At 38.8% G+C, this 27,130-nt stretch overlaps 1 protein-coding gene across 7 annotated transcripts in view; it reads left to right on the forward strand.

Moving 5' to 3' along the window:
• SEC14L1 (SEC14 like lipid binding 1) overlaps positions 1 to 27,130 on the forward strand; it is a 126,699-nt gene that overhangs the window by 44,242 nt on the left and 55,327 nt on the right. The gene's annotated exons all lie outside the window — the stretch shown is intronic.

Below are 27,130 nucleotides of genomic sequence, written 5' to 3' on the forward strand. Positions count from 1 at the left end.
GCCTTGCCATAATTTTTGGGAGATTTATTTTAGGGTTTGCAGCAGAGGTGGGTCTGAAGGAGCAGGTGTTGGTCAGTTAGGCTGTTGCAAGTGGAAGAAGGCACAAAGGTGTTTGTGTGAGAAGCTGTTGAAAGGACTGTTGAGGCTGGCATCTTTGGAGGGGCAAAGAAACACAATAGGGGATGAGCAGACACTAGAGGCAGAGCTGTGAGGAGCATTGAAACTGAGGATGAGAAGCTTAAATTTGTTACAGTGGAAGAGGGTGATGTGGTCAGAGCAGCAGGCAAGAAGTATTCTCTTAACAGTTCTATTTTGATTTAATTGGGAAGGGTTGGGGATATGAGTATAAAGTAAGGCCAGAGAGGTGAACAAAAACACCTGTGATAAATGAAGGGGGGTGGGTAGCTCCATTTTATGGACAGCCAGCCAGTAGCTATAAAAATATTTTTAGTAGCTGTTTTTTAATTGCTCTACCTGCCAAGGGTTAAAAAGTTTCACTGCTATGCATAGGTAAAAGGAAGTGAGTGGGCACCTGGCCAAAAGATCCAATGGGAAGGCTAGAACTTTTAGGGCTCTGAACCACCGCATGCTGGGGTGTCCATAAAAAGGAACTCTTTCTCTCTTCTCCCCTTCCAACCCCCCCTCCCAATTATCACAACACTAAACAAAGCCCATGAGGTGTATGGTCACTGATCTATGTGTACTTCTTACAAACGAAAACCACCAGCACTGAAGAGTGACCCTGACCTAGGTTCCCACTTTAAAAATAACAGAAGTAGATCTCTGATATTTCTGTATACACTTAGTCAAAACCACAGTTGTTCAGGTTCTCATGAAATAGAAAAAGGACGTGAAGAGCAGTCACATCAACTTCTTCCCTCTTTGGTCCTATAAAGAATAGTCTAAAGAAAATCTAAATAAAATGCATATTATCTCATATCTTAATCCACTGAAGACCTCATTTTTGCATGTTTCTGTATTGATACATTTTGATTGGTACCAGTGTATGCTCAGCACCTTGTAATGCTATTTACAAGCAATACCACAGCTGCTACTCATGTTTTCTAATACTCTATTAAACTCAGTAGTTACATATTTAATACGGCATGTGTTTTTGTAACTAAGTAAACTTGTTCCTGTTTTAGACTTTTATATATACGAGATGATTTTTCAGCGAAAATTCTCTGTGTACCTTGCCATTTGAATTAAGGAGTTGTTACATTTCTATTGTGTTGAGGTAGTATTTTTATTTCCATCTAACATATCTGTCAGGAACTCTTTAAGTCAAAACAACTACCAAAAATGTATTCCTCTCATCATACCTTGCTAACATCATTAAAACTGCCATGTTAAAATTAGCTTTGTGCTTTCAAACTATTTTGTGTTTGTGGAGATATTTGTATCTGAAGCATGCTGGATTTTTTTTTTTTTAAACAAAGAAAATCCTCTAAGATCTTGTGTCATCTAAGCTTTTGTTTTCTTGAGAAGAAAATACCCATAATATAAAAGAAGTTGAAATAACAATAGCTAAAGAATCAGAACTAGTAGACTAGGAATGTATATAATGCAAAATAGTGAGTTAAACACAATACTTTGCATGACTTCAGATGTAGACTAGTGATTGTATACTTGATTTGTTTCAAACATAAACTTCATTCATAGGGCAGTTATTATCACAAGAATTCTGCTTGCAATATATTCATTTTAAGAATATACTTGTACACCTGCAGTACCTTATTATTATATCATTGGCTTTAAATGTGTTTACGTCACTGGAAAATTGGTAAAGTCAGTAGTTAAGATGGGTTATTACTGCAGGAAATGGTGAGTAGTGCTTTTTGTAAGTTAGAGCCAAACTCTAAATTTTCTTGGTTTCTATCACAGAGGTAAAATCTGTGGAGTTCACCATCAATGGTTATTTGAATGACCAAATAATGCTAGTGAGAATGTACAGCGTATTCCACTTTATGTTGAAATGAACGTTTCATAATGCACATGCTCAGTACCCAGCTTTCAAATGGTGGTAACTGTTTCAAAACAAAACTTCTTTTAAATGTAGCAGCAAGACAGTTCCTCATTCCAGACAAAATAATGGTACATGCCAAGTTTAAATTGCACCCCTTCAGGAAACAGTTTTTGTACATCTGTATAAAAATGTTTTTTAGGCTTGCAGACTTCTCATACTTCTTGGGGGGGAAAAATTAAATCCCTGTTAATAGAACATGAGACATTGATCACAAGAGACTAAGAAACACCCCCAAAACTATAAAGTAATTAAAGGTGTCTAGAACAGAATAGCTTTTTCAGTGTGGTAGCATACTATTTATTGCTGTGGCAGATTGTTTTAATGAGGAAATAATGGAAACTCTGTGATCTTTATTGTAAGGGCTGTCTTACCAACAGTATCTGAAAGCTGTCTGAGAATATTGAAAGCCCTCAGACTTTTCTTGCAAGGCATCTATGAAACTGAGCTCAGTTTTGTTCATATTGAATGGTTGGGAATGTAGGATGAGCCCGAAGGAGGTGCTAACTGGTACCTGCATCCCCAACGGGACTATAGAAAGGTGTCTTAGTTGTAGTCCCACTCCAGGATTCTAAACATATCTATACTCTAAAGGCCTACAGCTCTCCTCCTAGTTGAAACTAGTTACAGCAAGTCCTAATATCAGCTCTAGGATGGAGACACCACTTAGAACTTCCCTTTTCCACTGAAACCAACTGAATGAGTGTCCTTTGTTGCATGGTGGACCATTTAAACTGCACGCTTCCTATTCTCCCCTACTTAGGTTACAAATAAATAATGGAAAGTGATGAGAAATACCTATATACTGTGATAGTAGAATCGTGGTCCCCTTTACGTTATTCTGATACACCATGGCAAATTTTGCTTCTTCTACTGAGGGGCCTGAAACAATCCTGTTCAAAGAAAGAAAAGTAAAACTAAATTCTACTTCGCTCTGACCCAGGATTGGTAAGGCAAGCTCTCACCAGTACCGTTGTGTTGCAAATACTTCATCATGGTAAAAGGAATAAATGTTTTCTCTAACTGGAAAAGTATTAGGGATATATCTCCTCTATGGAAATTCTGAAAAGCATCATTTGAAACTCTTATGTATATCTGGGGATAGCAATAGATTCAGGCCGGGGCAAATCCAGCCCCCTCTTCTTGCAGACTTGGAGGCACTCTCTGAAGAGAACTGGTGGAGTGTAAAGCTGTGGGGAAGTCAGGCACCTTGTGGATCCTCTCAGTCTTGACTGGCCATAGAGGGACACTGCATAAGAATTCCACGTAAACTACTCCAGCCATTGGTATAGAATTAGTCTCCCTGGTGAATCTTTATTCCTCCCCGCTCCTCTGCATATCTTCCTAGTTCCTGGTCCTGCTACTTGCTCAGGGGGCTGAATTTGCATTGTTGTGCATTTCATTAGGCTTTAAATGTACCACCATGCTCTAAAAGTATGTCATTTTAAAGATTTACAGCCATTTTATTTTAAAGTTTTCTCTTTGCTAACTCCTGAAAATTATAGACTTAAAGATTCCTTTTCATGTCCCAGTTTACATAATGCTAAAAGTAGCTGAAATGGGGGAAATTACTGTTTATTCAGCCTTTTCTTGTGTTACCAAGGTTAGATAGATGGAAGAAGGAACCAGATGAATATGCTTTCAAAACCCTTTGAGAATGCTAATGCTCTTTAAGTTGAAGAGTTTAAATTTTCTTATGTAAGTTATGCACATTGTTGAGCACATAGCTTAGTCTTTAGAATGATGGGTCCCTCATACATATCATACTACTCTTGGCACACGAGGTTAAGAAATGAGCACTCGAGCCAAAAAATATAAGCTGTGATGCTGGCTGGTTGAAATGAGTTAGAGGTCCTTTAAATTTATTTTGGAAATTAAACTCAAATATTGTAAAATCAGCTGCTTTGAGATGTGCTTTTGGGGTTTACCGAGACCAGTAAAGGGTTGTCACTGCCTGCCCTGTAATCTTGGATGCTTTTGTGCTGTGCAGCTTTGGCTTAGAGCCCTGATACACCAACAGCCCACTTAACTGACCTCACCCTGGCTTGCACCAGCCTGGTTACTGCTTGCAGGGTGCAGTGCTCAGCCCCTCTCACTGTACTACTCACAAAACCGTGTCAAGCTCACTTTAGTGAGACTGTACATAGCACCAGCATGTTACTTTGAGGATTTTACTTTTCAGTTTGAAGCACTACACTGAGATGGTTGTGTGGAAAAACAAGACATTGAAGTGATACCAAGTAGAAGGAATTGGGATAGAAATGGTTACAAACAAATGTAAAAACATGCTTCAAAGACTAGAACCTAAAAATATGCTTCAAAGTCTAAAACCTAACTTAAAAAATTAGTCTCTTGTTCAAAGTAGTTTTCTCTCCCAGGTTGTTCTTTCAGCACGGCTGGCCAGTTCTAAAAGGTATCGTGTATGATAACAGTGATTTGGGGTGGTACACTAAACTGGTCAGACCAACTGAGGGTCACTGCTAGATACTGGGGACCTCCTTGCGTTCTGGCATTGGGGTGCTCTTAGGGTCACATTTTGATATTGAACAGATCTTCCAAGGGATGGGTTTGTGCATAAGGAAGCATATACCATGTTTTAATGACATCCATATTACAGATTTCAGCACCAAAGGTGTTGAGTATTTAGAGAAATATGATGAAAGTCTGTTGCACTTACATTCTGTCTATAAATGTGTTCCATCCACAGTTACAAATTTCATTTTAGAAATGAAGTTTATATCCTAATTTGGTGGCTGCACATGGTTAGTGTGCATCAGACCTACACCATATGCTGTGTTAATATTGACTGTAAGTATATATTTTTAAGAATTTGTGATCTTAAGAAAACTGGATTGAGGATTAAGGGCTAGATTTTTTCAAAAGTGCTAAGCACCTTAAAGTGGAGACAGACTTTCAAAAAACTGTGCTCCTATTTAGGCATCTACATAAAGTGGACAAATTTTCATAAGTGCCTGGTATCCATCAGTTCCCATTAAGAACACTAGATGCTGCTGAGTGCTGAGCACTTCGGAAAAATCTGCCCATAAACTACTTACACAGTCACTCAGTTTAAAGAATTAAATTACTATTCCTATTAACTGTTAAATATATTTTAGTTTCTCTTAAAACAGAAATCAAAGATCATTTTGTGCTTCTTTGAAGATGAAATCCTTTTTAACTGATGATAAATTGTAGCTGTAGCAAAAAAAAAAAGAAATTTATAATTCCTCCATTTTAGTGCAGTAGTCAAAGTACATTAAAACTCATTGAGCATAAAACTAGACAAACTAACAGAGCAAGGTTCAGTTGCAACATTTTAGTAAATGTGTGCATTTGAATTTTCTGACCAGATGACTTGCCTGCTTTTCTTAGTTTATTTTTAGCAGATCTGTGAAGACTTTTGTCCATAAGGTTCTGATTTTAAAATGAGTGAATTACAAAAGAGGAATAGAATTTCATGAAGCATAAATACACTTCACTCTTAAAGTTCTCCATATCTACTCTGTTTAGTCTTTTAGATTGTTGAACTAAAATATAATCCCTAGATCTGGAATTGTATGAAGTTTTCTTAATTGTTTCTGATTTATCAGCAAATCATCCCTTTCATTATAAAGGAATATCACTCAACTTGAAATCTAGTTACTTTTAATTCATTTTTTAAAGAAAAGTAGTTTTGGGTAGTACACCTGCCCCTAAATTCTGTGCAAATTTTTGTTGCCTTCATCACATTTTCTTTTTTTTTAAATGTTCCTTTTTCCTGTTGCTATGTGGAAGATCCATTGAAACAATGGACATTGGTTAACTGATAATGAAAGGGAACAGTGAAAATGGCCATACATAAAGTTCTTTCAAGTGCACATAGTATATAGAATTTAGAGAATTGGTTATTTCTCTATTTTTCAGTCTGTCATAGTAACCTTGGGTGTAATTTGTAACAGTAGGTTTAAAATCCATACAGTCTGGGTCCTTTTTTTATAAAACATTTTTGAAATTGGAAATTAAGGAATGTAAGTCCTTCCCATCCCTCCCTCCCAGTAAATATATTTTCTTGCTATGCAGGAAGTTTGTACAATGAGGAGTATCTTAGTATGTATCTTATCTTTTATTCAAAACAGTTTATAATCTTGTGATTTTTTTCAATTATTTTTAATCCCAAACTCATCTCTTCTGTAATTTTTTATTAAAAATGTGGGCTTAACTACACAGGGAAATTTGCTAGTAGAATTATACTGTTATAACTCCCCATGTGGACAGTCCTATTGTGGAGTAAAAATGCCTTTTTCCAGTTTAGCTTATGTTGTTTTGTGTCATTGTTGATGGTCTCTTGCTTCACAAAGGAAAAAAGTCTAAAAAAGCATGCAATTAATTTGTTTTTTAGAATGTAACTTATTTAGAATGTCCAGAAGTTACAAGAATGTGAATTAAGTTAAGCACAAGGAAAAACTGACTTACTGCAGTTTGCATGTTCGTGGCATGATTAGCTATTTCCATAGCTTTCTGTTTTTGTGGGGAAACACATGACTGTATTGTAGCTGACAGCTGCAGTTCCTTTGTTCATCAGCTGCTTCTACCCAGTTCTGGGTGGGTTTGTTTTTTGTATTTTTGAAAAAAGCCTTTCACACTTTGAAAGCTAAAACATCCTGCCAAACTTGGAGGAAGTACCACCAAGAGAAAAAAAATTCATTGAGACTCAGTGCTATTGCTTTAATCTGAAAATACTCTCAATATTTCAGTCCTCTGAAGGTGTTTAGATTATGAACATGTCAAGAGTGTGGTTGCAGGACCCATAGATCAGCCAAATGGCATTTGTCTAGAAGCTCAAAAATTCAGAATTAAACTCATGGGGAAAACTGACTGCTTTGCTTTTGACAGTGGATTACCCAGCACTCCAGACCTCCACATGCGAAAGGGTATTTGGTAATTGTGGTCTGGAAAAGTATAAACTGGGCAGTTTGGCAATTGTCATTTAATCTGAGGATAGCAGTTTAGAAGTGTTAAGTGCATTCATGGGGAAAGGTTGGGATGTCTTATTAAATATATTGAGTACACAGTTGAAGTTTGTGTAGGGAGATCCATGAGCATCTATCTAAAGCTATATTGGCAAATTCTTGTTTGTGATTGCTTAGAAATAGTAGTATACAACCTAAAGGTTTGTCTGTTCTGCATGGTACAGATCAACTCTGATAATTCCGCTCTTTCCATTTCCATGGAAACTTCATTGATGTCAGTTGGAGATGGGAGCCTGTAGAGGACAGAATATTTGAGCTGAGATTTGTTGTATATTTATTTTTGCTGTATAGGCATTTTAAGAAATTGAGATAATGTTGTCTGTGTGTTAAGTGGGAGGAGAGACTGGATTTTGTTCCTAGCTATGCCACTCAATTGCCCAAAGTCTGTCTCAGACAGTTACTTAACTTCCTACTTATCTGTAAAATGTATATAAATATTTTTCTTATAAGGGTGTTTGGGGCTTCAGAAATGAATGTTAATAAAGCTCTTTGGGATTTTTGGAAGACAATTCAACATTTCTTCCCAGCTTCATACAAGATAATGGAAAAGGGGAAAGAGGAAGGGGAAATTACAGTGCTGGAAGGGAACTCTAAGAACTTTTAATGAAGGGCCCAAAATCCAGATTCAGGTTTACTTTCGGATTACTGTATTAAGGAGCACTGGTTGCAGCTCATTAGTTAGTGCTGAGTTCCGTTTTGTCCTTAAAGGTGGAATTCCACATCTTATTTATGTGTGTGTGTTGGGGGGGAGAGGGGAAATAAACCCTATTCTTCCTAAACTTACAGCATTGAAGTCTTTAAATACATAATGAATTTACAAATTTATTAATTATTTTAACATAAGAACAGCCATAATGAGTTAGAACCATGGTCCATGTAGCCCATTATCCTGTCTCTAACAGCAGCCAATGCCAGATGCTTCAGAGGGAATGAACAGATATGGGCAATTTCAAGTGATCCATCCCCTATCGTCGAGTCCCACTTCCAGCATTTGGAGGTTTAGTGACTCCCAGACTATGGGGATGGTGTAGCCGTTGTTTGACACGTCCTCCATGAACTTACCTAGTTCTTTTTTGAACTCCACAGCGTCCCATGGCAACAAGTTCCACAGGTTAACTGTGTGTTGTGTGAAGAAGTACTTCCTTTTGTTTTAAATGTGCTGCCTATTTATTTTATTGGGTGACTCCTGAGCGGTTTCAGTTGGACATTAGGAAAAAATTCCTAATTGTCAGAGTAGTTAAGCACTGGAATAAATTGCCTAGGGAGGTTGTGGAATCTCCATCGGGGATTTTTAAGAGCAGGTTGGACAAACACCTGTCAGGGATGGTCTAGATAATACTTAGTCCTGCCTTGAGTGCAGGGGACTGGACTAGATGACCTCTCAAGGTCCCTTCCAGTTCTATAATTCTTGTGAAGGGGTAAATAATGCTTCCCTATTAACTTTCCCCATACCGTTCATGATTTTATAGACTGACTTATTTGATGAAATTAGGCTAAGTATTAAACTGAGTTAACCTTTTTCTCTAATTGTTATGATTATATACCCTACACCAGAGATACTCAAGGCTTGTCTACCCTGGCAATTTACAGTGCTACAACACTCTTGCTCAGGGGTGTGAAAAAACACCCCTGAGCGCAGCAAGTTTCAGCTCTGTAAAGCACCAGTGTAGACAGTGCACTAGTGCTGGGAGCTATGCCCCTCATGGAGGTGGGTTTTTTTTAGAGCGCTCTCCCATGCTCTGCCGCGACCACGCAAGCCACATTAAGGCGCTCAGAGTGAGGCTTTATGAGCTGCAAGCGACTCTTCGCAGCACATGATATTAAAACACTGTGTGGTTTAATTATTAACGAATACGAATGCTTTTACTATGTTGTTAACCAATTGTTAATAAAATAATACTTGGTCAGTCATTTTGCTGTGAGAATAATATATATAAATAATAGAAGAAACCATGAATTCACACTACTATTGCTCTTTTGGATAAAGTTGATTGCTAATTCGGCTCCTGAACCATTGAGGTCTGAGTATCACTACTCTACAGACAGGGCCAGATGAGCGCCTCAGGCAAATGTTACAGGGCCATTGTGACATCAGAGGTAACTCCGTCAATCACCATTCTTCTACATTTAAATTACATGCAACAATTCCATTGGTAGTGTGAGTCAGCTTCATTAGAGAGACTGGACTCTTGTCAAAAGTTCCCAATCGTCATTCTGAAATTCCATGGCCCCAAATTAGTTTGGACATCAGTGTTTGAAGTTCTTAACATTGCCTTTGCTCCTCTGCCCTTAAGGTTGCTACCACATAGTTCAAACTAGTAGAAATATCCCATAGTAGCATTCTCTTTGGATTTCTTGTTTAGTATTCATGTATACGTTTTCAATTAATCCTACAAAACTAAGGAAAATTCAAGGCAAAAGCTACTGTAAGATGGAGTTCAAGTTTTGAGAGTATGTATTAGTAACTTAAGAGTAAAAAACATTACAGGGATTTTGACATCTAAACAACCCTAACTCTGTCCTCCAGTGACAAGTGGATAAGAAAACAGTCTTTAAAAATCAGTTCTTCAGACACTAAGATACCTTAATCATAGTTGTATTGTTAGTGAATGATGTCATTACGGATTAGAATTAAGACTCCTTTGGTGTCTTAAATGTGCATTTCAATATAACACATTCAAATTTCTGTTAAGCAGCCTTAACTTGGAACTTCTTGGGATTCTAATGCTTGGGTTTTGGTTAATTACAACATCCCTGTAATGTGTATGTTACCCTTAATTACTGCTATATACTCTAAAAACTTAACTCCATCTTAACCCAGGGGTGTCGTGTCGTTTTGTTTTGTCCCAGAACGTATGATCAAGTTATGTAACAGCTTGAAAACATAAATTACTAACCTGCTTTAACATAGTGGCCTCTCGGTTTGACTGTGGCTTGTAATTTGCAGAACTGCTTGCTGCTGCTGTAATATCATATCCTTGTTTTAGTAATAATAGATCTTAATTGTGTAAGGTTAAAAAAAAGTGCTTGTGTGTTAATGGCCCCTCAGATTTTTCAGAACTGTGGGAACGGCAGTGCAATGTTTACATTTGTTTGGGCCACAATAGGAGGGGAATGATTAGTTTCCTGACGTGAGCACTTTCTTTTCCAAGTCCTTTATTTTTCTTCATTCAGTGGAAAATGTGAATGCTATCAGTGTTGGGTCCAGTTCAGGAATACAGTCTCCAATATCCTTCTCATAGGACATCTTGTCAGCCATTTTATAAATTGCATTGCTTTTTAATTTACAAAATCTATTTTTGCTGTGTAATTCATTGGCCTGTGGCTAAAGCCCTCCATGCTGAATTCATGAAATTACATATTTCTGTTTCATGGTCTGCATACTACAGACATTGACATAATGAACAGAATTTAATGTTAACTGTTTCTTTTGAACTTGTTTGTTCTTGCAGTGTGACTAAATTGATCTACTCTTTCTCTGTCTGCACTTCCACAGTGTGGGTGGGCATGGTGAGGAAAAAACTGTTTTTATTTATGTAATCTTTATGGTTTTAGTCACTGTTTTTAAAAGAGAACCGAGGGCTGAAGAAATGTTGATAGTTTCACTTTTGAAACAATTAAGCTTTGCAGTAGGCATATTTCCTGTTTGTACATGAGGAGGGTGACAAATTTTGGCGAGATAATAGTTGCTACACATGATCAGATCGTTAGTCTACTGGCATACCTTTGGCAGCAGCTGGAACCTGATAAATATTCAGTAATATGCCTAGTCATCTGTGTAGTGCAATACATATTTGGAGAGGGATGGGTTAGGATTCCTTCCCAGATTCTCATGGGCATTCTACTGCAACATGAGATTTGAATCCCATTGTGACACTTAACGTGTATATTCAGCTGAAGTAGCTGAATTCTACCTGGAGCTTCTGGCAGCGGTTAAAGGGGCTAATGGTCAGTTTCCTAGTCCTCTTTAAACTCTAGCATACTGTTTGTCTTGCATATCTCCTTTGACAATAAATTCTGTAGGTTGACTATACTATTTATAATATAAAATTATTTGTATTACAACAGCACTTAGAAGCCTGTGTGCCTCTGGGCTAAATTCAGACCTAATGTGAAAAGAAAAGGAGTACTTGTGGCACCTTAGAGACTAACCAATTTATTTGAGCATGAGCTTTCGTGAGCTACAGCTCACTTCATCGGATGCCCTTTTCTTTTTGCGAATACAGACTAACACGGCTGTTACTCTGAGACCTAATGTGAGTGCAGTTCATTTTACTACTTTGTACTCTTCTCTCATTGGCCCTCTTCTGGGGGAAGGGAATGTAGACAGAGCAGGAGATTGTTATTCTGTTTTCAACTCTGCTACTGATTCTGATGCCTGATGTAAGTCTCTTAACCTCTCTGAGCCAAACCATGTTAAATAGTTTTAATATTTACCTAAAAAGGAACACATTGAGATCTACTCTGTAGCTGTCTTAATAAGTAGGCAAAAACAAATTAACAAACGATTAAACTTTTCACATACAGTCCCAATAAGTAATACAAAAGTTAATATATTCCAAAATAGACATGGGACAGATAAGTGTATTTTAAGAATCTTCCTTTCTGAAAGTGTGCCTCTAATCATAGCAGATCAAACAGATTTGCTAGAAAATCCAAATTTAGAACTACTTAAAATTTTAAGTTGGCAGCAGTAGATCAGCAAAGAGTATTTGACACTTCCAAAAATAGATCCCCAATGGACACACAGTAGGATAATGGCTGAATTGTAAAATAAAGTTTCATGACTATACAAGTTCAAGTCACAGAACACTCAACCGATGTTGCTTACAGCTCAGTTTAATGGAAAGGATGAGATAAATATCAAAGCTAACCTTGTAAACAATTAATTATTTTATTATAATGACAGTGCCACAGTGTGAATTTCTTAGCAAGATGAATGTCAGCAATGCACAATACATTGCTATATTACATAAAAGTTTTATGCATTGCTTACAAGACTGCAGATAACTTTGAAAGGGCTCCAGAACTGCTCAGATTTATTTTTCAGTAGTTATGTATTCTCTAAGTGTCCTACCCTCCAAACCTTTTAATGCCTTCACTGGCCTACGCCAGCTGTCTCGCAACATCTTTTTGGGGATTAGACTCTGAAACCTCTTTTTTTAACTTTGTGCTAAAGCAATTACATCCTCCACCCTTAAGGTCAGAAGTCAAGTTTCCTGCCCCAAGCAACTAGTAGAGCTTGTCCACTAATTCACTATAGTCTGGATTCAGGCTCTTTTAAACACAAAAGATAAATGAACAAAACCATATCTGAGTCTAATATTGGTAACACCATGGACTTGAATTTTGCCTCTATGGAATAATAGTTACACTGTTGCTGCAAAGACCATCTTTGAGGCCTCTGTTTAGAATAGTGTCCTCCCTTGTCAGATTTTTCCAGGTTAGTTTCTAACTAGCATATGGGGCCATTCCTTCCGTTCTAATCAATCCCATTTGGAGAGTTTTATGCTTTCCCTACTAGCCCTGAAGGAAGAATTGTTAACTTATTCCACATCTAACACAACATCCTGTGGCTGTTATCTCTCAGTACCCCCACATTTAATCTCCAACAGGAGGTTGAATTCATGGGGAAGAAAAGATGGTATACTTTCCAAACTTGTGCCTACAAAATAAGCTCTGCCTATATGAGTCTCCAGAATGAGATGCCACTCTCAAAAAAATTCTGTAGATGTTCAAGATATGACTGTGTGTACTCCACTTGGCTCTTGCTTGATGGAACTTGATTATGCCCATGGGCTCACGTAGGTTCCTCAGGCTTCTTGATTTTTTGGGAGGAGCACAAAGAGTGGCGGTACTCTCCTGAATACCACCCAATTGTGGCACCAAAATGAGATGTCACTCACAATAAACTACAAATCTGTGATCTTCCCTCTTTTTTTCATACATGTGGAATAAAATAGCTAATGGGGTTGGCATTTAAATTATTGTCACTAAGGCATCTGCATTGACACTTCACTGAGATAAAGGCAGCTGTTCAAGCATTCCAAAGATACTGCTTCAGCTCTCTGCAGGCTGTCTTAGTAAACATGTTTGCATCACTTACAGTCAGCTCACATTTTTGAAGGTTTTTTTGTTTTTTTTGTTTTTTTACAAATGTGACAGCTAGAGACTTATCTTTCTCTTAAATGAAAGCTGAGACTCTGATGAACAAGAGAGCAATTTAAGAGGTGTTATGTTACACCAGCTCGGTCTAAGTTCTGTCCCCAGCACATGTGCACGCATGCTTGATGTACTCTGAACCCTGGAACACAAGAACAGAGTACCTAAGTACAACACAAGTATCACAATATTGTCATTTGTTATGTGGATCTAACAGTTTGTGAAGGTGGCAAGTCAAGTCTTCTGTCTGGTGGGTGCTATTGTACAGACAGACATTGTTTGAACCACATTCTTACAGAGCATGGTCCTTGTTTCCACTCAAGAGTATATCTGAAGCATGCAGGTGTGTTCCTAAGGTCCCTACAGTGACTGCCTTTTTTTTTTTTTTTTTGTCTGAAAGTCAATATTCAGTAAAGATGAACATTCATGGACTTGGAGGCTGAAGACTCCTGTCCACCAAGCAAGTATTATACAGGCAGCAGCTGTTCAGATTTACTTAATCACAAATGTCTCATCTGTTTTGGAGAAACCACTGTCTTTCAACTGAAGTAATATTGAAACATGCCTGTGGTTGTTAAAGATCCCTTTTCTCTCTTTAAGAGATGGGATGCTGACCTGATATTCTGGTCAAATTCCATATCACGTAATTATGTTTTGCCTACTTGTATTCACCCTAATGTTATATTGGATAAAATGGTATTTGCTTCCCATCTAAAACTATTATATGTTATAGCTATAAACTGTCAAAAAGTTGCTGTTTTTTCACCACAAAGATAGTTGCATCTTCAATAGTAAATGAAGTGATCCCTATGTGTTTAAGGGCTTTTTTTAATACAGGGAAATTGAGCAGCATACTACATCAGAATAATTATACCACTATGTCTATACTGGCATAACTTCCCCATCTGGACACACTATTCTGGAATAAAAGTGGGTTTTATTCCAGAATCGTATCCACATGAGGGAATTACACTGGCATAGTTATACTGGTGTATAATTTAGCTATAGCTATTGCCAGTCAATTTTCCTGTGTAGATAAGCCCTAAGTTTGTTACAGCACATTGGAGTCCTTGCTATTTCAAGTTGAAAGGTGCTCCATAAATTTAGCTTGTTGAGAGGATACTTCACTTGATACCCTTTTAGTCCTTGGCTTGTCTGCCGAGAGTGGCAACTGAACTGTTGACACCTGGATTGGCTCAGATTCATCTCACGCACATTTAAACTAAACTTTTGAAGTGGGGGCATAAATTGTCCCCCCCCCTTCAGTAAGACTAATTTATTAAATATGGTACTGACTATATTAGAGGTTAGGCTTAATGTTGTTTAACATTTTGATTGCAGCAGAAGATATGATCTAAATTTTTATGAAAGAAAGTGGGATTGGTATACTCAGTTTATTCTGGTTAAAGTTCATTTCGCATGGGTTTTTCAGTAAACCATTTGCCTGTGGAATGTACACATAGAAGTGGTGTGTCTCTCTTGCAAGACACCATATTTGGGGCATAATATCTTGACTTAATATTGTGGCTCTTATTATCACAGGGTCATGCTGTGTGCCTGGATTGGGGGAACCCCTGCTGCTTTCAGAGGGGGGGTTCTGCTTGTGGATCAAAGAACTTTATGGCCTTTGGACCATACACTTATTAGAGATATAAGATGCCATTTCCCTTCCCTTCTCTCCAAAATATGACCTAAAATCTGAACATGTGAGTGTCCTCAAACTTTTAAAAATAGTTTCCAATAACTTCACCACTATCAGACTCCTCAACATTCTGGCTAGGACTTTATTAATATATGGTAGTGTCTTTTAAAAAGTCTTATTTTGGAAACATTTCTGTTGAGCTCATGAAAAACCATTTCATTGAAAGTTTATATAGGTTTCCTGTTGCCTTCATGATGGTGAGTGACAAAGGTGCTATTTCAGTGCAGGTGGATGGAAATCCCATGGGAATGTAAACGTAATTTTAATTAAATTTACAAAAGAAATTTATAGCTTCATCATAATGCTAAAGCTTAAGAGAGATAGTGTGAGTCTGTTATACTGTTTCTCTTGTGGTGATACTCTTCTTTCCCCCCACCCCCGTACAGAATTGCACAACTGTTTAAATGCAATATGGAGTTTTTTAGTCTTCATCTAGAATTTTCCACTCCTGGAGGTTACATACTTCATTTGATAGACAAGTGGTCTAATCTGGTGTAGAGATTGTGTTCCTAGGGTGCCTTTTTAAAAAAAAAAAAAAAAAAAAAAAAAAGGCACAGGGAAGTGTAGGCACTACTATATCGGCTTAATCTTGATATTTACTTTTGACAGTCTATTTTTATGTATCTTCATATTCCAGATGGTTCTTTGTGTTTACATAATAAAATATGGTATTTGAATGCATTACACCTGAAGGGTTCAAAGCTAGCTTAAAAGAATTAGGTTGTATGATAACTATTAGTAGAGCTGTTATGTCCGTTAGTCTGTAAGGTGCCACAGGACTCGTTGCCGCTGTTATTAGTAGAGCTGTTATTTCAAATGCCTAATTCTGCATTTGATCTGTTTTTGTGACATATTTAGAACCAAATGTAATCTACACTGTAACCCTGGGAACTGCTATAATTCTGAACCAGGGAAAGGAACAGAATTGCCAGTACTCTGAATGCAATAGTCTTTCTTATATAAAAAGAGATTGCTTCACAGCAATGTTAAGTGCAAGTGAAACCTGCAGTTATTGTCTAAACTGAAGAATGGTAAAATACATAATGTAAGCAGAACTTTAACTGGAACCAAAAGGAATTGTATCCCAATTATAATCCTGTTCCGGTAGTGGTACTATCCTTGCAGGCTGTATTTTAAAGAGGTAATTGGTATTATCCCATTAGTTGGCTGCACAGATGAACCAGTTATTTATTGCCATGAATTTTGGAAGTTAACATTTAAACCAATCCTTTCACATTGACAGAAGGTTTGGAAGGAATTAAATGGATATGTGGTATTCTGAGATGTATCCCGATATCACTATGTTCAGTTAGTTCAATGATTGCCATAGAAATAACTATAAATAAAATACCAAAAGTTTTTATTGATGCCTTCTTTAATGGGGTAAGCTGAGTTTGTTCAGTGTAGCAATGAATGTACAGTCTCTATTCTAAAAAGTTACTTTGATTTTCCTGTTTATTTACAGGTTTCAGAGTAACAGCCGTGTTAGTCTGTCTTTGCAAAAAGAAAAGGAGTACTTGTGGCACCTTAGAGACTAACCAATTTATTTGAGCATGAGCTTTCGTGAGCTACAGCTCACTTCATCGGATGCATACCATGGAAACTGCAGTAGACATTATATACACACAGAGACCATGAAACAATACCCCCTCCCATCCCACTGTCCTGCCGGTAATAGCTTATCTAAAGTGATCATCAAGTTGGTCATGCAATCACCGACATGAAGGTCACTATCTTACAACAAAAAAACTTCAAATCCAGACTCCAGCGAGAAACTGCTGAATTGGAATTCATTTGCAAATTGGATACTACTAATTTAGGCTTAAATAGAGACTGGGAGTGGCTAAGTCATTATGCAAGGTAGCCTATTTCCCCTTGCTTTTTCCCTTCCCCCCCTCCTCCCCCCCAGACGTTCTGGTTAAACTTGGATTTAAACTTAGAGAGTGGTCAGTTTGGATGAGCTATTGCCAGCAGGAGAGTGAGTTTGTGTGTGTGTGTGTGTGTGTGTGTGTGTGTGTGTTCCCCGGGGGGGAGAGGGGGTGAGAGAGCCTGGATCTGTGCTGGAAATGACCCACCTTGATTACCATGCACATTGTACGGAGAGCGGTCACTTTGGATAAGCTATTACCAGCAGGAGATTGAGTTTGTGTGTGTGGTTTTTGGAGAGGGGTGAGAGAACCTGGATTTGTGCAGGAAACGGCCCACCTTGATTATCATACACATTGTGAAGAGAGTGGTCACTTTGGATGGGCTATTACCAACAGGAGAGTGAGTTTGTGGGGGGGGGGGGGGCGGAGGGTGAGAAAACCTGGATTTGTGCTGGAAATGGCCCAACTTGATGATCACTTTAGATAAGCTATTACCAGCAGGACAGTGGGGTGGGAGGGGGTATTGTTTCATGGTCTCTGTGTGTATATAATGTCTACTGCAGTTTCCACGGTATGCATCCGATGAAGTGAGCTGTAGCTCACGAAAGCTCATGCTCAAATAAATTGGTTAGTCTCTAAGGTGCCACAAGTACTCCTTTTCTGTTTATTTACATGTCCTACAATATTGCTTTACTGTTTGTTTGCATGTATATGAAAATATTTTTAAATGGAATGATAATCCAAAAGTAAATGTTAAATCGGATTTAGAGAGCTTTATGAGATCTCAGGTGGTGTGGGTGGTGAACCTGCACCCTACCTGGCATTCCCTCCTGCTCTCCCACTACCCCCCCCCTCCCCCCGCATTCCTTCCTGCTCTCCCACTGCACACAGCAGTAGTGAGGCAACATTATGGAAACTCTGTGATAAGTTTGTAAGAATATCATCACTCCCAAACAAGTTAAAGCTATTAATGTAATATCATTCATATGATCTGTAGAAATCATTGAACCTGTGGTAACGTACACTAGGCTATTCTGTATCGTTACTAGGTGATGCTTTCACTGCTTCCAGACACAGTGGTTACATTTTTCAGCTCTCAGGGACAGAGTGCTTTTCTACTGAGTCTCTAAGATGGCTGCAATTCAAGCAGCAAACTACTTAGCACATTACAAAGCCAGATATCCAGTCTTTTACAGCAAATAAGTATTGTCTGTTCTGGTTTAAAATTTGTAGGGTTACTTCATCAGATCTAAGTGGGGCCTTTGGAAATCTATAGGAAACTACCAAATTCTGCAGAACTTTAACTCCATATCAGCAGCAATATTCCCTCTAATTTTTGACAGGCCATGTGCGCAAAAAATTTCTTCTGTGCAAATTTTTGTGCGTGCGGTGTTTTGCCATGCGCGCTGGGTTTAGGACCTGTGTGCACGCGCACATCTTAGAGGAAACAGTGATCAGCAGTACAAACCCAACAGGTAAAGCAACACTGAATTTAAAATAAGCATGGCATTATTTTCTCCATTTTGGCAAGCTTTGGGGCAGGAGCGATAAATGGGTTCTCTCTGTGGGAAAATTATACCAGAAAAAATGTGTCCACACAAAAGATTATACATAGTTTACACTGGCATAACTATTGGTTTAAATTCAAATATTTAAATAAATTTAAATCTTGGTGTAAGTGTGGGGGTTATTTTGGTTTTTTAGCTTTTCAATTTAACCTCCTTCCAAAGGGACGTAAACTAAATAGAAAAGTTCCACTTACACTGGAATAAGGTTGTCGACACATGGGCTCATACCGGGTGTACATATAACTAGTAAAACTTTCCCAGGTAGACAAAGCCCTAAGCGATTGAGCAGCTGTCATAAACTAGAATTAATCCCATCTCTGGAGGACACTGCAGGAGGGAGGATTTTCTTCTCTAGTTGTGGCTCGAGGCTGATAGTTAAGGCCAATATCATAATCTTCCCTTCCACCCCCTTAAAATATTTTGTAAGTGGAAAACAGGTGCAGATGGTTGCTTGAGCATCTGGGATTACATTTTTAATAATTCTCACTCCTGCACGTGAATTAGCATTTTATCAGAGTGACTGAAAGGATTCTGTTCACAATTATGTGCTTCCTGGGTGCTCATCTCTTAAGTTGAGATGCAGCCATGTTGAAATGCAAATATGCACTGTCTGTATAAAAATTAAAAAGATCATGAAGCAAACTTTGCCATACATTGACTTTTATAATTATACAAAATTTCCATTGGCATTTGTGTGTCTAGAGTCCCTTGTTGAAAGTATTAAATTGCAAATCTCAAATTCTTGAAGTTTAAAGAAGTAGGATGCATTTGGACTGTTTGAACTACTCAGGAATGCTGGCACTGACTTTGGTCCACAAGCAGCACACTTTCTATCTGGTCCTTCTGTTAATATACCTGTCAAAATACATTAATTATACTGTAATCAGCAAGTTGTAGATCAGAAATGTTTTGTATATTTACATGGTAAAACAGATGTTTAGCTTCTAAAATGAGGCAAATAGGATCTCTTGCCTTAGCGCTTTTGTAGCGCCTTTGTCAGGTAGACAAATCTTAAATCTTACCTTGGTTAAATAGTAAGGGCCAAATTCAATGTTGATAAATGCAAAGTAATGCACATTGGAAAACATAATCCCAACTATACTTATAAAATGATAAGGTCTAAATTAACTGTTACCACTCAAGAAAGAGATCTTGGAGTCATTGTGGCTATTCTCTGAAAACATCCACTCAAAATGCAGTGGCAGTCAAAGTGAACAAAATGTTGGGAATCATTAGGAAAGGGATAGATAAGACAGAAAATATATTGCCTCTTTGTAAATCCATCGTACACCCATATCTTGAATACTGCATGCAGATGTGGTTGCCCCATCTCAAAAAATTGGAATTGGAAAAAGGTTCAGAAAAGGGCAACAGAAATTATTAGGGGGTATGGAATGGCTTCCATATGAGGAGCGATTAATAAAACTGGGACTTTTCAGCTTGGAAAAGAAACGACTAAGTCGGGGATGTGATAGAGGTCTATAAATCATGAGTGGTGTGGAGAAAGTAAATAAGGAAGTGTTTACTCCTCATACCACAAGAACTAGGGGTCACCAAATGAAATTAATGGGCAGCAGATTTAAAACAAACAAAAGGAAGCAATTTTTTCACACGACACACAGTTAACCTGTGAAACTCCTTGCTGGAGGATGTTGTGAAGGCCAAGACTATAACAGGGTTCAAAAAAGAACTAGATAAGTTCATGGAGGATAGGTCCATCAATGGCTATTAGCCAGGATGGGCAGGGATGGTATCCCTAGCCTCTGTTTGCCAGAAGCTGGGAATGGGTTACAGGGGATGGATCACTTGATGATTATCTGTTCTGTTCATTCCTTCTGGGGCACCTGGCATTGGCCACTGTTGGAAGACAGGATACTGAGCTAGATGGTCTGACCCATTATGGCCGTTCTTATAGTCTGTCCCAGAGGTGGGCGAACTACAGCTCGCAGGCCACATTCGGCCCATGGGACTGTCCTGCCCAGCCCTTGAGCTCCCGGCAGGGGAGGCGAGCCCTCAGCCCCTCCCATGCTGTTCCCCCTCCCCCGCAGCCTCAGCTCGTTGTGACACCAGCGCTCTGGGTGGCGGGGCTGCAAGCTCCTGCTGGGCAGCATGGCGGTGTGGCTGGCTCCGGCCAGGCAGCTTGACTGCCAGACATACTGCTCTGAGCAGCATGGTAAGGGGGCAGGGAGCGGGGGGGTTGGATAAGGAGCAGGGAGTCGGGGAGGGAGGTCAGGAAGCAGGGGGCGGTTGGATGGGGCGGAGGTGTGAGGGGATGGGGGGGGGGGGTTGGATAGGCAGAGTCCCAAGGGGCCTGTCAGGGGGTGGGGGTGTGGATAGGGATTGGGGTGGACAGGCAGAAGGGGGGTTGGAGAGGGGGTGAGGTCCCAGGAGGGGGCGGTCAGGGGACAAGGAGCAGGGAGCGTTGGATGGGTTGGGGGTTCTGAGGGGGGGCAGTCAGAGGGCTGGAAGTGGGAGGTGGTAGAGGGCGGGGGTCAGGCTGTTTGGGGAGGCACAGCCTTCCCAACCCGGCCCTCCATACAATTTTGGAACCCTGATGTGGCCCTCAGGCCAGAAAGTTTGCCCACCCCTGGTCTGTCCTGTAGTGTGCGGGAAGAGGGTGAATGGAACATGCCCATCCCTCAACCCCTTGTGCAGCAGCAGGCTAAAATTCCTATCTACTGTAGTAATTGAGAGTTCTAGAAGCAGGACAAACTACAATGCCAATAACTGCATTGTGGCACCGAAGGGGTTAGGGTTGGGCTGTGTTGCCTACCAGTTAAGGCACGTGGACAGGTCCCTCCTATGTTGCATTCAGCATCTTGCACTAGCAGGGGATTTATGCTAATCCTTTTAGTTATTTATTTTTTGTTTTAAAGGACAAGCTATGTGCATCCCACCATATGCCTGCCCTGAGACATCTGTATGTTTTTAAAATCTAATCCTCTGCCAGTACCTCTCTGCTCTTCACAACCAGCCCAAGTATAACTCCAGTTTGTAAGGGCAGAATTTTACCATAAGTGTTCAGATGTTGTGGAAAATATGCATTTCCAAGACCTTGGAGTTGGTGACTAGAAGTGAGACTCCCTACTGGAGCAAATGTGTAAAAGGGAACACATTTAAAGGATACATTTTCATGTGTTCCATTTCATATTGTGATTTCAGTCAAGGCATTCGCTGTCCATTTCCTCTCCTTGATCCTTAATGGGGGCTTCTTGAAATTTATCTATCTTGTAAATAATTTGAGTTTGTGATGACAGATTTTATGGCTTCCCTTTTTAAGTTATTGTTTCAATACAGTTTTGGCTATTGCTTACATCTGATATGTTAGAAAAATCTATTTCCTACAGGAGTTGAGTCACGCGCCTCTTGGTGATCTTGCTGTGGTTGTCAGCCGCATATCTGTTAGTGACTGTTTTCTGCTGCAAGTGCTGACTCCAAATGGGAGATGTAATGTAGATATCTGATTTCTGTTCCTACTTATTTTGACCTCATTCAGTCAGAGAAACTTTCTTTGGCAAAAATTTGCAACAACAGAAGGCTTGACGTATCTCTTTTGTAAGCCAAAAATAAGTCCTAAGATTTCTTTCCTGTCTCTAGTAAGAAAATAAGCCAGAAAGGATTCCTAAAATCCAGTTTTTTGTGTAAAATACCAGTGTACCACCACATGACAGTGCCCTGGCACCTTTAAATCTGAGCGGTCATTCCATGACTACATGGCTGTAAATCAGCCTGCTGTGATGCTTCTTGGGACAGGTTAAAGTCTTCATTTTTTTATCTTGGCTACCCAAAGTGTTTCTCATCTGTATTCTCTCCCTCCCCTGAAGGTACAGAATTCTTGGTTCTTAGCCACAGTCAGACAGCATTTGTTCCCCTCAAGGTCATTAAAGTGGATTGTTTCATTTAAATAAGAAAGTTCAAGAAGGTGAAAATACAGATGTGAACCGCAATTAAACCTGTTTCATCTAAGCAACAGCTATAAAGAGCCACACTAATACTGATCAAGAAAGGTTAATTCAAAAGATTAAAGGTTGAGTGGCAAGGTTTCTTACATGGTAGCAGAGATTCAGAGGTGTACCTGTCAAGACATGGCTTTCAAAGGAGATCATTGCTTGTCCTTTCAGAGTCCGTGCTCGCCCCAAACTGTATTCCTTTCTCTAAGAATTAACCGATCCTTATATAGTGGAGACAACCTTTGTTCTTCCCCAAGGTCTGTGCCCTGACTCACCTACTCCTTTCTAATCGCTGTGGACATTTGTTTTAACCAGTCTGTCTGGTATTTTGGTAACCAGGTATTTTGGGATATGTCCTTTCCCTACCACCTCCTTCCTCTCCTTCCTGCATCCTCCCAATAAAGAGCTGGTTATGAATACAGAAATTATACAGTCTTTCAATATTGTAATATGACTCCATGGTTCTTCACATAAGTATGGCTGCTGGTTTCAAATACTGCTGTTTTGTCACCAGTAGAGAAAAGAATAAGTGAGTATGAACACGAACATGTGAAGGAGGATAAGGAATTTGCTATTTTGTGTAGGTTAATCTGAAAAAAATAAGCCTGTTTCTTTTTCGATATTTACTGGTGTGGTGGGTGCTGAGCGCCTGAAACATCCTGGCCTGTCTGCCATGGGATAGTAATGTTTTTCTCAGCTTCATCTCTTAGCCTTATGGTTAGCATTTGAAGGCTGGAAAGGAGAAAGAGGGGAGCAGGGAGGATCAGACTGTTATAGAATGCAATCTGTCAGGTTACCACAGTGCCCTGCTGGGTTGTGAACCCTCGGAGTCCCAGAAAGATGCTAGCACTTCAGATACTTCATGGATTGCATGGGCACAGAGGGTGAGAATACATGACATGATGATTGGTTTTGTATATGCACTTGCAAGTGTGGTCATATGTTGCAAGTGCATCTTAAGTTGGCAGTTTTAGGCCCTCTCCCCTTCTGAGCCCAAAAAAGTCCCTTTTGGTTCAGAGTGAACTTAGAATATGTTTTTTTTTATTTCTAAGAAAACAGTCAATTTCCCAGTTTCACTTCCATACTAATATTACAGTAGCGTTCAGAACATACAGCTACCATGGTGATGAGCACAGTGCAAGAACCTTCTCGGACTTTGTCTCAGACTTTCTGTAAGCACAAACACTTGAACACCCGCTGATGAAAGGGCTTGTATAAAATGGATTGTAGGATAGGGGATTGGGAAAATGGTATGAGAACAATATAATTTGGGAGCATATCTAATTTGTATGTGGCTGTGGCTGGGACATTTTCACTTAGCAAATGACAAAGCCTCTCGAGTTTTTAGAGCATTCATTTAATATCCGGTCTGGTTTTGAAAAGCTCTAAACAAAAAACAGGAGTACTTCTGGCACCTTAGACTAACAAATTTATTAGAGCATAAGCTTGCGTGGGCTACAGCCCACTCCGTCGGATGCATAGAATGGAACATATAATAAGAACGAGTGCGCACACACACTGGAAGTTGCCATACAAACTGTAAGAGGCTAATTAATTAAGATGAGCTATTATCAGCAGGAGAAAAAAACTTTGTTAGTCTCTAAGATGCCACAAGTACTCCTGTTCTTTTTGCGGATACAGACTAACGTGGCTGCTACTCTAAATCTAAATAAAAAGAGAACCTCATCGTTGATCCTCTTGAGTTGGAGCCACATGTTTTGTTAGAATTTGTATTTTTAAAAGATGTCTCCCAGTTTATCACCTGCCACTGATGCCCTCTTAAATTTCTTTCTTTTAATCATTCCCCTGGATTTGGAAAAATACTGGTATGTGTTTAAAACTAATCTTGCTTAGAAACATATTTATGTTTTTAAGTAGAGTTGAAATACTAGCAAAGATGGAAGTAAAGTACATGTAGTCCCTTTGACTGTACTCTACTAGTGAATTGGTAAGGGAAGCATTTGGGGAAGAGGAAGCTTAATACTGTATAGTTTTGGTCTAAATTATTCTTGTCACAGAATTTTGTATCTTTCTTGTCATTAACATGCTTTAGGAAAGTTTAAAAGGTTATATAACAAGCCTATTAAATTTCAAGCTGCTTCTCCATATTATGTTTCAACTACACAGTGCCAGCTCTTAATATGTCAGAGTACACACATGTTCTCCTGAGGCTAGTAGGAAATTGTAAAGTACAGAATCAGTGAGCAACAAAATTCCAGGTGTAAACTTTTGAAGGATGTGTAGGTCTATGTTTGTCTTTTAGCTAGAAAGCTTTTAGTGTCGGTCCCCATATTGGTTACAAAGTCTTGAGGGATCTCTCTGAGAATATTTCATATGAATACAGAACATAAAGACAATTGTTTATGTAACAAAAAAGTAACTTTGTCATATGGATGATGAATCAGAATGACAAACCCTTCCAGTGGGCTAAATTGAACCCTTAAGTAATAGCGATTAGTTCTTGCAACAGACCTTCTCTAATGCACCCAATATCATTACTGTAAACACTGAGTTTAAGGAACTGACTAATTGCTGATAAATATAGTATGCAGTAAAGTGAAATTCTGACAAGAAAATGACATGTTTCAGAGTAGCAGCCGTGTTAGTCTGTATTCGCAAAAAGAAAAGGAGTATTAGTGGCACCTTAGAGACTAACCAATTTATTTGAGCATAAGCTTTTGTGAGCTACAGCTCACTTCATCTGCAACAACTAACTTAAAATTTAATTAGAAAAGATTGATTTGCTACTTGATGGGTATAACTTAACTGTGCTCTCTAATGCTGCATTTATTCTGATAAAGAAAACAAAGGCAGTATAATGAAGGAGGTGTGTGTGCCCGCGTGTGTGCATATGCACACAAACCTGTCTCAAAGCGCCATGGAACACTGGAAAAATGATACCTAATAGATTTTTAATAAAAAGGCTACAATTCTGACTTATTTTCTCCTGTTCTGCTTTGATGGTACCTTCCTTCTTTGTGGCTTCCAGGTTCCATAATCTTGGTGTCCTGTTTAAACATGACCTATTTTTTGATGATGCTTTTGGTTGGATTTTGGTGTAGTTATACCATCTAGACCAGTGGTTCCCAAACTTTAACAACCTGTGAACCCCTTTCACTAAAATGTCAAGTCTCGTGAACCCCTTCTAAAAACGAATATTTCCAAGGATTTTCTCCTTACCTGAGTATAAATTATAAAAGCAGTGATCTTGGAAATATAAAATTTGTTTTTATGACACACTTATTACACACTATTATTAATTATTTACTATTACAGTATTTTTATTATATTATGAAAACGGCAATACTCTTCCAAGATCTCCCTTTCGTAGCTTGTATCACTTTGAATAAGCTTGTTATAAGACAAGGCTCCTATGTTTCATCAAGAAGTATCAGGTGTGAAACAGCATGAAGGTATTTTAAGAAACCAACTCAGAGTTCCTCATACACAAACATTCAGGTCTGGAGCACTCCAGGTAAACAACGCCCATTACAACAAAGTTTAAATTTGTTCTTCATAATAATTTTAAAAACAATACTAGCTGTCTATTTAATTTTAAAAACAGCAAAAACTATCCACCTCCCTGTCCATTTCTTATAAGGAGTCTTGAAGCTTAAATCTCTTCAGTATGATAGATATGTTTGCTTAGATCTGCTTAGCTGTTAGAAGTCCAGGGGCTCCGGGCTGCTGGCCCCATGCTGCCTGGAGTCCCTGGGGACATCTCTATCCACCATTAGGGAATTTTTTTCCCAAGAACCCCATGTAACATTTCACAAATCCCAGTTTGGGAACCACTGATCTAGATGCTTCCCAGATTGCAGTTCATCTTCTCCCAATCCGATGCTGATGTCCCTTTACTGGTTTTTGTCTCAGACTGAATTGTGATTATACAAGATTTGCAGGTCTATGTCTCTGGCGGTGGTGTTCGGCCTGGCTTTCAGTGTAGAAGACACAAGCTAAAGATGACATGCAAGTCCTTAACTCTTGCTTTTGTGGTTTTAAATCAGAATAATAAATATTTTGTGCGGTTTGCTAATTAAAACTTTGTTCCTGAGACAAGGCTGTATTGTTAGGCCATGTGTTGCAGGACTACATTGGATATTGAATGTAATTTAAAGGAATAAAAATGACCTGATGGAAAAGCCTAAACAAAAATGACTGAGGACAATCCTCAGTAGTATGTCTGTACATTCCTTACAAAAGAAAGTATCCTTTGTTCCTGTTAATCTGTCTGAAGCCTGTGAGTGTTCTGTTCCTCTAAGCACTCAGCTTGCCAACTCCAGGCGGCTGATTATTTTGTTCCTTTCCATATTGAACAAAGTCAGTTTACTTTTCATTCTCAGTAAAAGTAGAACAAATACTCATCAGCCAATCTCTTTGCTTGCCATTCAGTAAACACTTTAAAGTTTGCTTGCCAAGCAGTAAAAACAAAGCAGAAAATACTGTAATTTTCTGGTGTTGAACACACAATGCAAAAGGGAAGAAAAAATGCGTCTTGAGGGATGAGGTGAGAAATTAATCAACATGATGCAGCAAACAGGACTTTGGAGAGGAGTAGCTGGAAGAAAACAAGATGAATAGAGATAGTAAAACCTTTTATGGCCCAGAAGTAAAAGTGCTTTAAAAATAATTAGTGGAACATAATGATGTGAAATAAACTGAAGAGATGAGAAAGTAGAAAATCATTTTCAGTATAGATTTCTTAAACAAAAATGTGAAAGTATAAAGGGAGCAATACAAAAAGATGGTAAAATGTTTATCAACTTGCTCCTTTTGGAAGCTATTTGCTTTTCCTGTCACACTAATGACCAGTTACAAAGAACACTGAGATGTATTGTTTGGCGAGAA

The sequence above is a fragment of the Eretmochelys imbricata genome, chromosome 14 (genome assembly GCF_965152235.1).
Source record: "Eretmochelys imbricata isolate rEreImb1 chromosome 14, rEreImb1.hap1, whole genome shotgun sequence".
Taxonomy (NCBI): Eukaryota; Metazoa; Chordata; order Testudines; family Cheloniidae; genus Eretmochelys; species Eretmochelys imbricata.